Source organism: Protopterus annectens, chromosome 15.part0 (genome assembly GCF_019279795.1).
Source record: "Protopterus annectens isolate FY-2018-M chromosome 15.part0, PAN1.0, whole genome shotgun sequence".
NCBI classification, from domain to species: domain Eukaryota; kingdom Metazoa; phylum Chordata; order Ceratodontiformes; family Protopteridae; genus Protopterus; species Protopterus annectens.
Window position 1 is genome coordinate 653,744,523 of NC_056749.1, and position 17,376 is coordinate 653,761,898.

The 17,376-nt window shown below is 43.0% G+C and overlaps 1 protein-coding gene across 2 annotated transcripts in view; it reads right to left on the minus strand.

Moving 5' to 3' along the window:
* LOC122789986 (serine/threonine-protein kinase 26-like) overlaps positions 1 to 17,376 on the minus strand; it is an 809,573-nt gene that overhangs the window by 696,131 nt on the left and 96,066 nt on the right. The window lies entirely within an intron of this gene.

A 17,376-nucleotide genomic window follows, 5' to 3' on the forward strand; every position in this document is an offset into this window, starting at 1 on the left:
TCATCTGTGCCGAGGTCATGGTCTGCACCAACACGGGGATCGGTGCCAAAGTGGTTGTCAGTACCGAAGCTGGAACAGACAAAACTGGAGTCAACAATAATGGTGTTGGTTCGGATTAAGATGTCAGAGCAGACGTGGTCAAGGTCTGCGCCGACTCAGCGGTCGGTGCCGATACAGTAGTAGTAGTCTAAACCGAGGAGCCCCCCGGTGCCGATATAGTGAAGGCTGCAGGACAAGACCGAGCCAAGATCACTAATGGAGCCGAAAGCCTCAGTGCCAAAGGTCTATGCACCGAAAGCACTGAGGCTGATTGAGTGAGCTCCGGAGCCAAAACTTTAGCCTTTTTAGGTTTTGATTGGCGGGAGTCCCCAGCCGGGAACGAAGGCAAAGATTTAGCCTTGGTAAAAACATCCAAAATTTTCTTATGGGCTCTAGGAGGGGTTGTGGCCTCCAACCCAGAAATAGCCTTTTAAAAAGGGAGATTAAAGAAGTCCCTTCAGCAACAGCTTGTTTTTCCTTTCTAACAAAGTTCTATTAGAAAACTTTTCACAGACAGTACAGGGCAGGTCAAAACATAAGTGGGACACCCCCAAACAATAAATGCACAAAGAGTGTGCATCAGATGTTGGTAATTTGTGTCCACAATCAGAATACCGTTTAAACCCCGGACTACCTTTCTTATTTTCCATGATAGAAAACATAGATAGTAGAAAAGGGTACCAGCAATGGTACAAAAGAATACCCGAAGGTATGAAAAAAGGAAAGATTACCAACGATGGCAAGGGGAGAAATACCTTGCAGTAAAAAAGAAGAGAAAAGAGAAGAAAAACTCAACAAGATATGGTCACTAGATGCGACAGGGTAAGAGACAATGAAAAAGAAACTTTTCTGACAGAAAAGGTAATATAAATAACTATTTGACAACAAATAACTATACTTAGCCCAAGAGAAGCAGCTTGACACAACCGAATGGCAATGCGGCAAACAAAATCTGAGGTAACAAGGAGAGGGGGATTATAGGTAAGAGTTTAGCTTGAGAGTTTGAAGTGGATGCGAGCTTGGAAAATGGCCGGCTCGGTTCCGAGGTCGGAACAGATATCCATGCGTAAGAAATGAAAGAGGATTAACAATATCAGATCATGTTTTACCTCCTTGTCAAATGAGAGGTGTAAAAACAGAAAAACACACCACAAATTAATAAGAATTAGTAAAGTTGGTCCTCCTTGGTATTGCCAATGCCAAACTGAAGCTTAGCAATTCAAAGTTTTCAATCAGTTCTCAGCCTTTTGGCTTAGATCAAGTGTAGTATTTTCCTGGATTACAGAACATAATATAACATAACAAAACAAAAAAAGTAATACAATTCACTCATCTGTAGCACAAGGACACAGAGCAATAAATTTATTTTCCAAATAATGTGAAAAGGCCATAAGGTGACATTAAGCAATTTGGCTTGTTTTACATCATGCAGCAAGGCATCTATTGCCAACTGCAGAGCTGGCTTCTTCACAGTTAAGACGGCAGCATACTCTTATCCATTTTAAGTATTACTGAAATAAAGGCATTTTCCAGAAAACCTGAGATGAGCCAAGTTAATGTTTTGGAAATCTGTTTACTTCACTAGGAAAAGCATCAACCCTATCTTCACCAAAGTTCATTCCTGACATCTGGTTACAGTCTTAAAGAACTAGCATATCGCTCCTGGTTTCTATTAAGTTCTCTCCACGAACTCTGGCTATTACCTCTCCATAACATCTCACTTGACTCCATTTAAGTCCTCGGACTTTGGTGAAGATGGGGTTGATGCTTTTCCCAGTGAAGTAAACAGATTTCCAAAATATTAACTTGGCTCATCTCAGGTTTGCTGGAAAATATCTTTACTTCAGTAATACTTAAATGCCCTTGCAACCTTGGCCTAAAGACCAATTTACTGAAACGGTTAAACTCTCCATTTAATTCACTGAACTGAGGAATTCCTTTTTAAAAATGAAACTGCCTATTGCTTTGAATTTTCTAGGAAATACCAACGATTCGTCTTTTAGCAGCTTAATAAACCATCTGTCTGCAGTTTCACTGCATTCTTTGCCAGCAGTCCAGTTGTCACTTTAGCTTTACACTGGGGGAAACAATGTTATTCTGAGGACTTAAATGGGGCCTGAGAACAGTACCAACACAAGAAAGGTGAGCACTTCCCAGACACTGAGCAGTGGGAAATAGAAACAGATGCCTAGGAAGTAACATGAACAGAAATGCAATTAGGAAGCAGATTCCACTGTAACTCTCCCCTAGACCTCTACCTATACATTAGTTACGACAATATGGAACATCTGCCAAAGTACCGCACAGAGTTAAACCAAGTCCAAAACTGTTGAACAGAAGTTCAAGGGGTAAATAACAAAAAGAATGCATAGAAAACCTGCACAGATGCCTTTTTTTGTTAAATAAAAGGGGAGGCATACAGACAGACATATGCAATACATTCAAAAGTGCTTAAAAGGCTGGAGTCAGCAGTATATTTAAAAATAAAAACACAAACAGCCACGCCATTCAATTAGGTTAGGTTACAGTGAAAGATTTAACAGAAATAGGAAGTACTTTTTTTCAGGGCTGTAAAGGCTTGGATAAGGTTCACCAAGGAAAAGGAAAAAAAAGACTACTCGCAGCTGGCTTCACTAAGGCTTAAAAAAGAAAAAGGAATAGAGCAAACTCTCGGTTAACCAGCACCCATGGGGATTCATAGATGCCGGATAAAAAGAAGTTATGTACTTACCCATAACGTTCCATGTTTGTAGTCCATCTCACCTATATTCTTGCTGGATGGGTTCAGAGCAGATATTCGGCTCTGACTCGGCCGATACTAAAGCTAGACATCTTTTACTGGCTCGAGGCTATCCCCCCACTCATGGTGTCTCATGGCAATTCCCCAGCTCTAGTTTGCAAGAAAGCAATAAATACCTATCAGGTAAGAATAAGAAAGAAGCTGTATAAATACAGCAAAGTATTAGAAATATAATCCATTCCAGGTGCACAATAAAAGAACAATGTCAGGCAGCACCAAAAACGTCCACCAGATCCCCCCAGAAACAGGAAGGGGGTTGGAGGGAGGGACGCAAGAATATAGGCGAGATGGATGCAAGAAAATAGGCGAGATGGACTACAAACATGGAACGTTATGGTAAGTACATAACTTCATGTTATGTAGTCCTATCTCGCCATAATTCTTGCTGGATGGGACAGCGTCCCTAGCACCTTTATCCCGGGTGGCTCAAGTGAAGAGACTCTTCAGCACAGTGGACCCAAAGGATGACCTGTCCCGGGATGCCAAATCCAATTTGTAATGAGTGATAAACGTATGCGGTCTTGCCCAAGTAGCTGCTGCACAACTAGTATCAATTGGGAGCCTAGATCTAAAGGCACATGAAGTAGCTACAGCCCTAGTAGAGTGACCTTTAGCTTTGACAGGTAATTGTCTACCAGCTTGTTGATAAGCAAAGGATATGCAATCCGAAAGCCATTTCGAAAGAGTAATTTTAGAAACAGGCAAGCCTTTCCTTTTGTCAGAAAAAGAAAAAAAGTTGATCAGATTTCCTGAATTCTTTAGTCCTGTGTATATAAAACCTGAGTATCCTGTGGACATCTAGCTGGTGTAGTCTATACTCTGATTTATTAGAATGGTTTGGAAGAAATACAGGCAGCTCAATGGTAGTATTCAGATTGTACTCTTGAGCATACTTTAGGAAGAAAGGAAGGGTTTGTCCTGAGAGAGACTATCCTTGTGAAAGATAATGTAAGGAGGTCGAATAGTTACAGCTTGTAGTTCTGAAACTCTCCTAGCAGATGCTATGGCTACCAAGAACAAGGCTTTCCATGATAATTTTAAGTCTAATGACGAGGATGGCTCAAAGGGGGCAGACATCAAAGATGAGAGGACTAAATGCAAGTCCCAGGGTTCTAATGGTGGTTTTATTGGGGGCCTAAGAAGAACAACTCCTTCAAGAAAGTTTTACATAGGGAGTTGCTGCATGACTGGATTGCCCATGAAACTAAAATGGAAATTGGAAATGACAGCTAACTGAACTCCAACTGTAGTGGCTGCTGCTCCCTCATGAAAAATTGTTAAGAAGGATAAAATGGATTCTAAAGGAGTTGTATATGGATCTAAGTTCCGATTCATAGCCCAAAGGGAAAACCTTTTCCATTTGCTAGAATATAGTTTCTGAGTGGAAGGTTTATGGGATGAAATTAGGATGTGTTTGACTGCTGGGAATAAGGGAATACACCTGGCTATTCATGGAATTGGAGCAGCCATGCTGTCAATCTGAGGGTGTGGATGGAGGAATGGAACTGTCCCAATTGAGGAATCGGATCATCTGGAGATGGGTCCAGAATCCATGGTTCCTTCAAGAGGTAGGGCCACAAGAAAGGAAACCAAACTTGTCGAGGCCAGTAAGGGGCAATGAGGATCAAGGAACTCAAACGGTCTTGCTTTCTGAATTACTTTGGGAATGAGTGGAAAAGGAAGAAAGGCATAAATAAGTCCCGGCAGCCAATAGAGAACTAGAGCATCGCTGGGTCACATCCCCGGACGGGGAATGACAGCAAAGTAGCTGCTGCATTTGGTGTTCAGGTGAGTGGCAAATAGATTGCAGCAAGGCTGGCCCCATCTGAGAAAGATCTCTTTCACAACCACTGGATTCAGGGACCACTCGTGAGGCATCAGAATGGCTCGGCTGAGTTTGTCCGCTATTACGTTGAATTTCCCTGGGATATGCGTTGCTATCAGGAAGCGTTGAGTATCCATCGCCCATTTCCAAACTCTTAAGTTAATGAGGGAGCAGCCAACAGGAATGGCAAAATCCAAGCATAAGGGAAGATATAACCGATAATTTTTCTAGTGTTCGTAGCAGTGGTTTGAACATTATAAGTCTTTCAGACCTTGAGACTTCTGAAGATGCAAAGAATTTGTTATTGAAAGGAGCAAAGTTTGTACCAACTACGTTACCTTCCTTAGCAAGGGTTCTTACTGAGGCAAACAAGTTTTGTTGTAAACTGCATCTTAAGGAAGGTACATTTTTCTAAAATTAATAATGAAAGTAATGACCGAGATTTGGAATTTGGTTCTGCTATGGACAATGACTCATTGAACTTATCTATTTATGACTATGAATGTTTTTGAACATGATATCTCTGATTCTAACATAATGGCTAATGAAGAAAACACATTTAGTTTTCATACAGGGTATGGTCTCTTATGTTTACCTAGACTACCTTTTCATAAGAGTTCCTTTTGTCGCCAAAATTAATCAAATTTTATGTTTTGAGATGTTGTTGTATTACAACATAGAAAATATTTGTTTAAACAATTTTGTTGTAGGGAGTATAATCTAACAAAAAGTGTATGGGAAAGTTGGAAAAATCTTTGTGCACAGGCTGATAACATAGTATTCGGAGTGGCTGATAAACGGGGCAATTGGGTAGTCATGAACAGGCAGCAGTATAATTGAATGGCTATGAAAATGTTAGAAATAACTGAAGATTATACTTGTTTAACCTTCAATCCATTACAAAAATTTAATAAGATGTTGTTGGAGTTATTGGAGAAAGGAGAAAGACTTGTTTTTTTGAATAGTCAAGATGTTAAAAAAATTATTCATAGTAAATCCTGTTAATCCAATATTGTTTGCCATACCCAAGATACATAAGGATAGGTTTGAACCCCCCGGTAGTCCAATAGTGTCAGGTAGGAATTCTTTTATGTATAAATGTTGCAACTTTTCTGGATTTTTTGCTTAAACCTTATATGTTAAAAATTTCTTCTTGTATCAAGAATGGCCAGCATTTATGCAATATGATGAAGGACGTTAATTATTTTTAGGTCAGTATGGATGTGGTTTCTTTATATACCAACATTACTACAACTAAGGGTTTGGAAGCAGTTTATAGGAAATTAGGTGAAGGACCACGGTCATTTTATATAATTGAGCTGTTGGAATTTTGTTTAAAACATAAATTATTTTTTTTTTTTTTATACAGAAAAAGGGTACGGCAATGGGGGCAGCATATGCCCCCGCATATGCAATATATATATATATATATATATATATATATATATATATATATATATATATATATATATATATATATGGGACACAGGGGCCCATGAAAGACTTTGAAAGTTATTTTGAAGGGTTAAATCATAACACTTGTGGATTAAAGTTTGAATATGTAATGAACAGAGACGTTATGAATTTTTTGGATCTGACTTTTTTTTTGTTGAAGATAAGATTCAGTTCAAGCCATATAGAAAACCAACAGCTATTAATAATTTTCTGTTTGTGTCGTGTATGCATCTTAGACATTTGATAGATGTGCTACCCTTAGGGGAATTTAAACGTATTTGGTCCAACACATCCCAGTTTGAACAAAAACAAGGAGAATTGGAATTAGTTGAAAGTAGGTTATTAAATAGGGGCTATTCTGCTGAAGTAGTTGCAGCTGCCAAAAACAAAGTAATGGGTAGTGGTAGGATTAGGGAGATGAGAGGCCATACCTTTTATTTTTATATCAAGTCCAAAGTGAAAGGGGATGACATTTTATGTCATGAAATATAGTGCCTTTTCTGAGAAGGTAGTTAAGGTGGTTAAACAACTGTGGCCTATGATAAGTTCAGATGAGGCCTTGGGAAAAGTTTTCCCAAAGAAGGTTACTTTCTCTTACAAAAGGTTTTATAATTTGAGAGAATTATTAAACAAATCTATTAAGTTATGTGATTCAAACCAGAGGTATGGGGCCTTCCCCTGTGGCAGCTGCAAACTATGTTCTAGGATTAGGAATCTATCTAACACAGTTATCAATGGTAGGAAATATCAAACTAGGGGTAGATTTAATTGCAAGACTTGTGGTGTCATTTACATATTGGGTTGTGGTTGTACCAATACCAGATGGTACATAGGGCAGACAAAGCGAAAAGTTAGGATTCGAATTTTGGAGCATGTGTCAGATATTAGGAACAGGAAAAGAGAAAGTCCAGTAGCTCAGGATTTTATGACCGTGCATGAGGGAGACCGTGGTTCATTGTTTTTTAGTGTTCTAGCTGATATCACAGGATTTGGGAATAATGTCCAAACCTGGTTAAATTTTTTCGAAACCACCATCATTTTTAATTTTATAACTCTATATCCGGGGGGGTTGAATCAAGAGGTATCAATGCAATTTAATTAATTTTCTTCGTCTAAGTGGAAATTAATAGATTAACATATATATTTATTAGTAGATACGTATTTAATGTTTTTTATAAGCCGCAGTGGTACAGCGGTACCGTTGTTGCCTCGCAGCAAGAGGTTCCCTGTTCGATTCTCGGCTGGGTTGCCTTCTGTGTAGAGTCTGCATGTCCTCCCCGCAGTTGAGTGGCCTCCGAAAGACATGCATGAATGGATGTGCCTTCACACAAGGCTGGGCGTCAGGCTGGCAACTGAGCACCATAAAAATTGGCTGCCAATCATTAGCGGACCGGAGTTCCACTGTGGTGACCCCTGACCGGGAAAAGCCGAAAAGACAAACAATGAATTTTGTTTTTATAACCAACTTATTCAATTATGTTTTATATATTATGCTGGATTTGTATTTCACTAGGTGTTGTATGTGTTTAAGGTTTAATTGTTTAATTAATGGGATGGGCTTATGATGTATTTGAATTAAAAACTGTGACTTTTTTGGATGTATAATACCTCATGAAGGCGAATAGCAGAGGTACCAGGAGGAGTAAACCTGAGGGTGATATATCCACCACTGTGTGTTGTGTTTATTTAGTAGCTGCAAGTTTATTGCAGAAGTTTTCGTTTTGTGTGGACCACTCGTGAGGTATCAGAATTGCTCGGCTGAGTTTGTCCGCTATTACGTTGGATTTCCCCGGGATATGCGTTGCTATCAGGAAGCATTGAGTATCCATTGCCCATTTCCAAACTATTAAGGCCTCTCGGCAAAGCAGGTAAGACTTGGTTCCCCCCTGCTTGTTTATGTACCACATGACAGACATGTTGTCTGACTGAATTGCAATCATCCCGGTGCAAAGAGAGCTGTGAAGTGCTTGCAACGCATATAGCACCGCTCTCCTCTCCAGAACACTGATATGCAAGTGGTTCTGCCAAGTACCTTGGACTGTCATTCCCAGATAATGCCCCCCCCCACCCTATCTAGGAAGCGTCCGTGGTCAAAACTGCATTCTCTTGGGGAGGAACAAGTGGACGACCTAGGACAAGTTGTTTCGTGTGTAACCACCATGTCAGATCCTTTTTGCATGCATTTATTAATATCTGGTGAGACAATGGAAGGTCTTGCATTGACCATTGTGCAAATAGCATCCATTGGAAAATCCTCATATGTACGTGAGCAAGAGGAACTAATAGGATGGCGGAAGCCATAGTCCCTAGGACTTGAAGGACTACTCTGGCCTGGACTCTGTTTAGTAAGGATCTGACCTGACTGCGTAGAGATTCCACTCTTTCCTGTGTTAGCTTTACTGACATGGTGGTTGTGTATTTCTGAGCCTAGATATACAATCTTTTGTGAGGGAGATAAGACTGACTTTTGCAAGCTGAGAATGATGCCTAGACTGGCGCACAAGGATACAGTCTCGTCCCTGGTCCTTATGAGTTGATGCTTGATGGTAGTAGTGAGGAGCCAGTCATCTAGGTACGGAATCACCTGGAATTCTTGACATCTCAGGTGAGCCGTTACCACTGCCATGCATTTGGTAAACACTCTGGGGGCTGTAGTGAGGCCAAAGGGCAGCGTTCTGAACTGACAATTACTGGCTCCCAGCCGTAAGTGTCTCCTGGAGCACCTGCCCATTTTGATGTGGTAGTATGCATCCTGGAGATCGATCGAGCACATCCAGTTGTCTTTCCCAATAAAGGAAAATATAGACTGTAGAGTGACCATTCAGAAATTTGATTTTCCTACATGCTTGTTGAGCCTGCTGAGATCTAGAAATGATCTCGAGCCCCCGTCTTTTTTGGAACTAAAAAGCATCGAGAGTAAGTTCCTAACCCTACTTGCTCTGCAAGGACTTCTTGGATGACTCCTTTTTGCAGCAACGACATGACCTCTGATGTTACGTGGTCTAGATGGATGGGTGGTACATCTGGAATAGACCAGTTTGTTGGGGGTTCGGAAATAAAGGGATTCGGGTAACCTCTGGATATTAGTGTGTGCACCCAACGATCTTGAGTGATAGTTAGCCAGGTGCTTGGGTACAGCGATACAAGACCCCCGACTGCCTCCAGAGATGGACAGTCGGGCAACCCTTCAGGGTCAATGAAATGGACGATCAGAGAAAGCTTCTGTCTCCTTGATGTTGTGGACCTCCTCTGCCGCAAGGGTGGCATCTTCCATTATATCCTCCCCCTCTGCTTCTGGGGGAGGGCTGACCTTGTGCCTGAGAAAAACTTTTTGGGATTTGCGGAACCACATTTTTCCTCCTGTATTACCCTTGGGATAAGGTCTGGATGGGAGAGAGAAATGGACTCCTACGGCAGATAAGCTTTTCCCTTCGGCAGATGAGCTTTTCCCTTCCTGCTTGCATCTAGTCAAAGTCTCTTTCACTTGAGGGTCCAAAAAGAGATGAACCAAAGAGAACATTAGTGAAGGAAGACTTGAAGGATTCCGTAAAATTACAAAGACCCATCCACAAATGTTTCTTGAGGGATATAGTCCTGCTGCGGCTGCCCTACTCACTCCATCTGCCACATATGAGATCAGCCTCATGGAGGAGTTAGCTATGAAAGTAAGCTGTGTAGAAACCTTAATCCATGGAACCAGGAGCTACTGAACCCTGGAGGGTATCTCCTCTTTCAGGAGATCCCTCTGAAGAGGAGTAAAATGAGTCCGGTAATTCAGTGATCTTAATGTAAATGCCACTGAAAAAAGTATGCTTCCTGTGCCTATCCATAGTCCTGGACTCCTTGTTAGGAGGATGAATATTACAAGACGTCTCAGATAATTTCTTCTTGGTGGCCGCTGCTACCACCATAGCATCAAATGGGACTCCCTTACTAAGGAAAGACTTGTCATAAATTTGTTTGACCTCCTCAGGATGGCTTCCACTGAATCTGGAGAGGTCCATGCTTTCCACGATATGACCCCCAAAAGTTGGTCATAAGGTGGTGTTACACAGGAGTTGGAAGGTCATGATCCAAAAGCCTCAAGATGCACCGATTCATCCTCAGTAGAGTTAGAGGTCTTCCCAATCACCCCTCTGTAGGGTTAGAGGTCTTCCAATCACCCCTCTGTCTATGGACTTCCAGGATGTCAGAAAAGGAGACATCCTCAGAGGGGGATCTAGGGGACCCTTCTGATTCCTCTAAATTAGTGTCTGACATGACGGACTCAGGGGAGTCGACATGTTTCCTCTTGCATAGCCTCTTCTGAGGGAGCTCTCCAGTGGGATAACCTGGGGAGGTCTCGGAAGAGAGGGCACCTTCAATGGGGGCTACTTGGGCCTCTGGTGCCCTACGCTGTGGGGGGGGGGTGGGGGGGAAGAGGTTGCTGCCTGCTGCTAGTGGGACACAGGTTCCAAAGGAAGACCACCGATCTGAGGGGTCGGATGGTCGACTCCTAGCAAGTGGGAATGGCTCCGAAACAGAAGTGGGAGCAGAGCTGAGTCTAGGCTCAGAGAGGGAGGGTAGGGTTCTGACAAGAACCCAGGGTGACTGTCCCCTCGGTGTCAACACGAGAGCGTCTGCTCCCAGAACCGTCAGCTCCAGACTGAGCTATCGAGGATAGAGTAATTGGCTATGAGGAAACAGGTTGAATCCCCGAAGCTGAAGGGTCAAAGACAGAGGAACCTGACGTAATAGGCTCCATGAACGAAGCAGTCGGAGGAGGAGGAACAATGATCGGTAAAGGGGTCAGCTCCGAGACCTTTGGGTCTGGAGGGTCCAATTTTCTAGCCAGAGCTGGATCCGAAAGCAACCTCTTTACCACCCTTTTGATGTCCTCATCTGATAGGGTCCTGGAGGATTTGGTGGAGACAGAAGGAGACCTCCTTCTCTCCACAATAGGAGATCAAAATGTAGGAGATGCAGTCTCGATGCCTGACAAAATTTTTGGTACCGTCTTGGAACTGGTGCAATCGACGGCACCTAAGATGAAGCCAAGTCAGAACTGGAACTTCTTGGTTCCGACGCTTTAGTCTTTTTTGTCGGCTCCACAGCCAGGGCCAGTTATTTCCTTTTTGAGGATTCTGGAGCTGCCTGACCAAGTTCCAGCTGTTCCTGGAAGGAACTGGTCATGAGATCCCTGTCAATGAGCTTTCTCTTCCTTTCATTCAAAACTCTTGTGCTAAAAGCGTGACAGAAGGTGCAGGGTTCCTGTAAATGGGCTTCGCCAAGACAATATGCAGAACTGGTGTGGCTGTCAGGAAGAGACATTTTCTGCGCACACCTATCACATTTTTTGAACCCAGAAGGGCGATGATCCTTGTGATCCTTATCTTTAGACATTCTTACACACTAAGACAAAAGGATAATAACAGTAAAAGTATCAACAATAAAGGTGAGAAGAGAAGATTTTTTTTTATAACAGTCACACACACACAGTGAGGAAAGGCCCTGTAACTTAAACAGGCACTAAGTCCTAAGGGTGGGAATAAGGGAAAAACTTTCAAAAACAGTCACACTATATATATATATATATATATATATATATATATATATATATATATATATATATATATATCAGATAGAAAAAGGGTAGAAAAGGACTAAATACAGTAAAAAATAATTTTACTTAGCCAACGAGCCAGTAAGATACAACTTCTAAGCTTTCGCGGCAAACAAGATCTGGGGAATTGCCGTGAGGCACCATGGGATAGGGGCTAGCCTCGAGCCAGTAAAAGCTCTCAAGCTTTAGTAGCAGCAGAGTCAGAGCCGAATATCGGCTTGAACCCATCCAGCAAGAATTACGGTGAGATAGGACTACATAACATCTGCAGTTTCTGGATGCTTGAGTTTTACTATTAAAAATAGGCCTGACTTATACCGTACCGTTTTACAAGCTCAAACGGTTTACTGAACTTGCTAGTTTAAGTTTTACTTAAAAGTTAAACTACAGGCTAATACACTCAAGTGTACTAGCTTTTGATAGCAATTAGTCGAAAAGTACAGCATTTATTGTGTTTTCTGCCTGTGTAAAAAAACTTGAAAAAAAAAAAAAATATATATCCTCGTTTTCCATACTTTCCTAGCTAGTGTTCCAGTGATAAGATTTTGCTGATCCCTGGGCTTTGTCTTGGTTCCTGTACTTCTCCATTTTCCTTGTTTGGTCAGGGGGAAGTTTCTTTACTCACCAGTGAGAGTGGGGAGTACTGATCTGCCCGTTTGTCCTCAGAGGAGTGGTTTAAGTCAGTAACTTGTAGTTCATTGGCCATTTTGGGTCATTTCCTGCCTTTTCCAGCCCCCTGCTATAAAGCACGCTTTAGAGCGCTTTAGCACGATTTAGCGCAGAGTTGCCACAGGAGCGCACAAGAGCAGCGGCGGTTAATCAAGGTTAAACTATTCGGGCTACCTAAAGTTCACTCTTCATTTTTTCCCTTAGAACAGCTCTTCTTGAACTGTACTGCCTATCTAACCAGCCTATTCTCTAACTAAAAAGTTCAGCTCTACTTGATTCCTAAGTAGACTATTCTCCATCTGTAAAGCCTAGCACTTGTTCCTAAAGTACTTTTTACTCTGATATAGCACTTTTATTATACATAGTACCCCACCGGCCAAAAAACACCACATCCCCCGAAGTCCTTTTTTCAAACTCATCTACATAAAGTTTTTGCCTATTCCTTCTAGCATGGCGAGGGATCAGTTGCTAGTGTCCTCTCCTACTCAGCTGGTGAATCTGGGAATATTGAGGCAATGTTACAATTGCCTCATGTACACTGACAACCCTCTCCTTCTCCCACAAAACACAAATACATGCAAGAGATGCAAATATATAGCCAAACTGGAGGCTGAGCTCTCTCAACATAGGACTGGCAAGACCAGACAGGAGGAGAAGGTAACCACACACACCACAAACCCAGTCCCACATAGCACTATCACAACTTCAAATCATACACAAACACACAAAGACATACTCGGAGGCTCTGATCAAAAACCTACCAAAACAGCAGAGGCCACCAAAGCAGACACCCAAACAACTGCCTCCACATGGCACAGCACATGCAACACATAGACCACAGAGTCAGTGTGCCAAACAGTCACAGCCCTTAAGGCCAAACACAATGCCAGACACACTCGTCATTGGTGACTCCATAGTCAGACACACCGACATCCCGCTCACCAGATTGAGTAAGGAGAAGGTCACAGTAAGCTGCCTATCTGGCGCTAGAATCCGCCACATAATGCAAGCACTCAGGTCACTCAACTGCAGGTACAAGTATGACTCAGTCATTGTCCATGCTGGTGTGAATGACCTGAGACGTACCTCCCTGGACTACATGAAAAGAGACATAGAGGAGCTCTCTGATTATGTAGCCCAGGCAGGTATGACCCTGACCTTGAGCAGTATCCTACCTTCACCAAGAATGATGCCACAATACGAAGACAAGATGATCAGCTTTAATAATTGGCTTAAACTATGGTGTCATTCAAAGGGGATCCAATGTCTGTCTGCCTGGGATGACATGCTGGACAAGCCACGCTGCTTCGTAAGGGACGGCTTGCACCTGTCACCCCTGGGCTTCCGGATTTTGGCAAAGGCTCTTGCCACCCCCATTGTGCCTTTTTTAGGCAGGGCTCAAATTCTAAACCTACCACCCTAGAACACAAAAAAGGAAAAAAACTAAGGGTAATGCTGTTCAATGCCAGAAGTCTCAACCTCAAGATGCACCCACTCGAAGCCCTTCTCAGTATGGAGAACATCGATGTCTGTGCTGTGACTGAAACCTGGTTCAAGGCTCCTGAGAGCACCCCGGCACCATCAGGTTTTACCTCATATCATGCGTTCCAGGCCCAAAATCTGGACAACACCAAGAAAGGAGAGGGGTGTCCATATTCATCAAGGACACCCTCACCTCAAGGTGGGTGGCAACGCACGATGCATCGGAAACCATCCAGGTGCAATTAACCGTAGGCAAGACTGCTCTGCAGTTTGTAGCCGGTTACAGGCCACCCTCTCAAACTCAGGAACCTCACACAGCTTTCCTGAAAACACTGGAGGGGATAAATATATCTCCAAACACCATCATACTGGGTGATTTCAACTATCCAAATATAGACTGGGATCACTACTCAAGCCCCAACACTCTAGCCCAAAGGTTCCTAGAGTTCATAAACTCAAATGCCATGGAACAACTGGTCACCATCCCCACAAGAGGAGAAAACATACTGGATCTCATCATCACAAACATGGGGTCACAATGTTCAACACCAGAGGTATACCCATCATTGGTGAGATCAGATCATAAACTAATCTCACTGGAAGTCCACATCCCACCCCCACCCCAGATAAAAAAGACCACAGTGAAGAACTTCTCAAAAGCAGACTTCACACTCCTAAAGACTGGTGTGGTCTCTTTCAAGGCCCCCAAGCCAGTGGAAACCATTACTCAAACCGCTGAATCACTTACAAATGCCTTCTACCAGCACCTCCAGGACTGCATGGATCAGGCAATCCCAAACAAAACAAAGACTCTTTGTACCAAAGGCAAGCGTCCAGTCTGGTGGACCCCAGCCATAAACAAGCTTTACAACAAAAGGAAAAAGCTACTACAAGATAGAGCAAAATCCGTAAAAGGGAAGACACTCTTGATCATTATAAGTAAAAAACTGAGATCTCTCATAAAAGCATCCAAGGCAAATTTTGAGAGAAAAATCGCTAAGGACTCAAAAGACAATCATAAGGCCTTTTTTAGCTATGTTAGAAACCTGGGAGGAAACTCCCAGATATGCTCAGAATTAGTGCAAAAGGATGTAAAAATCACGGAATCTACAGACATTGCCAACATACTGGCTGACAGGTTCAGTGCAAATTCCCCCCCCCCCCCAAAAGGAGAGATATCTATACCAGAGGACTGTAGTCCCCCAAACATCTCAAATGCTCAGGTGAGAACTGCTCTCTCCAAGGCGAAAAACACAGCATCCATGGGACCAGATGGTGTCCCTGGCTGTGTACTCCACGAACTCAATGAGGAATTAAACCCGCAGTTAGGGCAACTGTTTAATCTTAGTCTCACCTCAGGATACGTACCCAAGGAGTGGCGTACGGCACCGGTGGTCCCACTTCACAAAGGAGGTGCCTCCACCGACCCCGGAAACTACCGTCCCAGCAGCTTGACAAGCCTGGTCTGCAAAGCTATGGAGAGGATCATAATGGAACTCATAAATAAAGACATAGGGGACTTGCAGACGTTGGATCCAACCCAGTTTGGCTTTGTCAAGGGCAGATCATGCCTTTTAAACTTGGTTGACTTTTTCGAAACAGTCACCAAGGCCATTGACGAGGGCAAGGCAGTCCACACAGCCTACCTTGACCTGGCAAAGGCTTTCGACACAATACCCCACTCGGGTATCATTGAAAAACTCACCAGCTTAAACGTAAACCCATACGTCACAAGATGGGTTGCAAACTGGCTAAGTGACAGAACCCACAAGGTCAGAGTTGCTGGTGCCATGTCAGACTCCAAGCCTGTCACAAGTGGTGTGCCACAGGGCTCAGTCCTGGGCCTACTCTTGTTCGGCATCTACGTTTCAGAAGTACAGGCAAACACAGGAGGATTATGGCTGACAAAGTTTGCAGATGACTGCAAACTGGGCACCATAGTTGAAAACCCATCTGACACAGACATCCTTCACAAGGGTCTCCGAGACGGATAACTGGTGCCAGAGCCATGGCCTAAAGTTAAACGCCAAAAAATGCATAGTCATACCCTTCGGGAAAAACAAGGTTACCCCTAGTTACCATATAGGTGGCTCCACTAAGCACAGAAGAGGTTATCAGGGATCTGGGGACCCAGGTTGACAGTAACCTTTCGTTTGACACTCACGTTGCCAAAGTAGTTAGGAAGACCTTCTACATTGCCCACCTGATCATGAAGGGATTCACATCTATATCAAGGGAGGTCATCATTCCCCTGTACTCATCACTCATCAGACCAATGATTGAGTACAATGCCCCATTCGGAATGCATCTGACCCGACACATGCAGCAATTGGAAAGGCCCCAAAAGTTCCTCACTAAAAGGATAAAGGGTCTCAAAAATATGTCTTATGCTGCCTGACTGAAGGAACTCCAGCTCTATTCAGTCGCCATCGACTGCTCAGAGGTGACCTGTGCCTGACATACAAGGCCATGTCCAACCCGGAATTAATGAACATGCTTCACCTCAAAAAATCTAAATCCATCAGAACTACAAGGGCAAGAGACTTAAACCTCGACACGGCTATTAATAGGACGTGCTGGAGGGACAGATTCATCACCCAGAGACTCCCTATGCTGTGGAACAAAATCCCGGTTCATGTGAGGCAGAGCACCTCACTGGCCCTGTTCAAGGGAAATCTTGACCAATGGATGGGAGATCGCAGGTATACCCCAGGGATAACCTCAGTGTCACTGCTTGACAGAGGGGCACAGCAAAATAATGGGCATAGTATCCTTCAAACTAAAGGGGTGGCGAAAGCCACAAAACTCTGGGCTAGGCTTATAAATGCCCTAGGGCAGATAGCCTAGTATGAACCTATGAACCTATGAACCTACCCTATACTATTTGTATGGTTTGACTTGTTCTTAGGTTGGGGAGAAAGGGAATGTATTCCCATCTTGCTTTCTAAAAAACTAAAAACATAAGGTATGTTTCTGCATGGGGGGGGGGGGGGGGTGACACAAAGTGCAACCCATGAAAATTGTACTGTATTACTTCGTTTTTTTATTTTCTAGTTGCTTGAGAGTTGTGTGTGATTGAGTTCAGGTTTACTGCACTTTCAAGTATGTCACAGGGCACAGGTTCCATGACAAGTAACTACTAATGGCACAACATGGATACAACAGCTAGTCACAACAGTAAAATCTGCAATGTGTAAGTGCTCTCACATACTTAAGTATGAACTTGTATGATGCCACTGCAAGGCCAGAGTTATTCAGTGTAAATCAACCTACCACTCTTCATATCTAAGATGCAACTTTCTTACAGCTAAGACTGATTACGTTTACTGCAAACGTGTCAGGATAGAACAGTTAACAATGGCAATAAAAAGACTAGAAAACCACCACTAATGCTGCTCTGACACATGCTGTCTTGTTATCCACTGCTGGCTTGCAACTGTAAATCAGACTGCAGGATACTTCAGGGTTCTTTCATGCTCTGTAATTAGCATCACTCATTGCCAG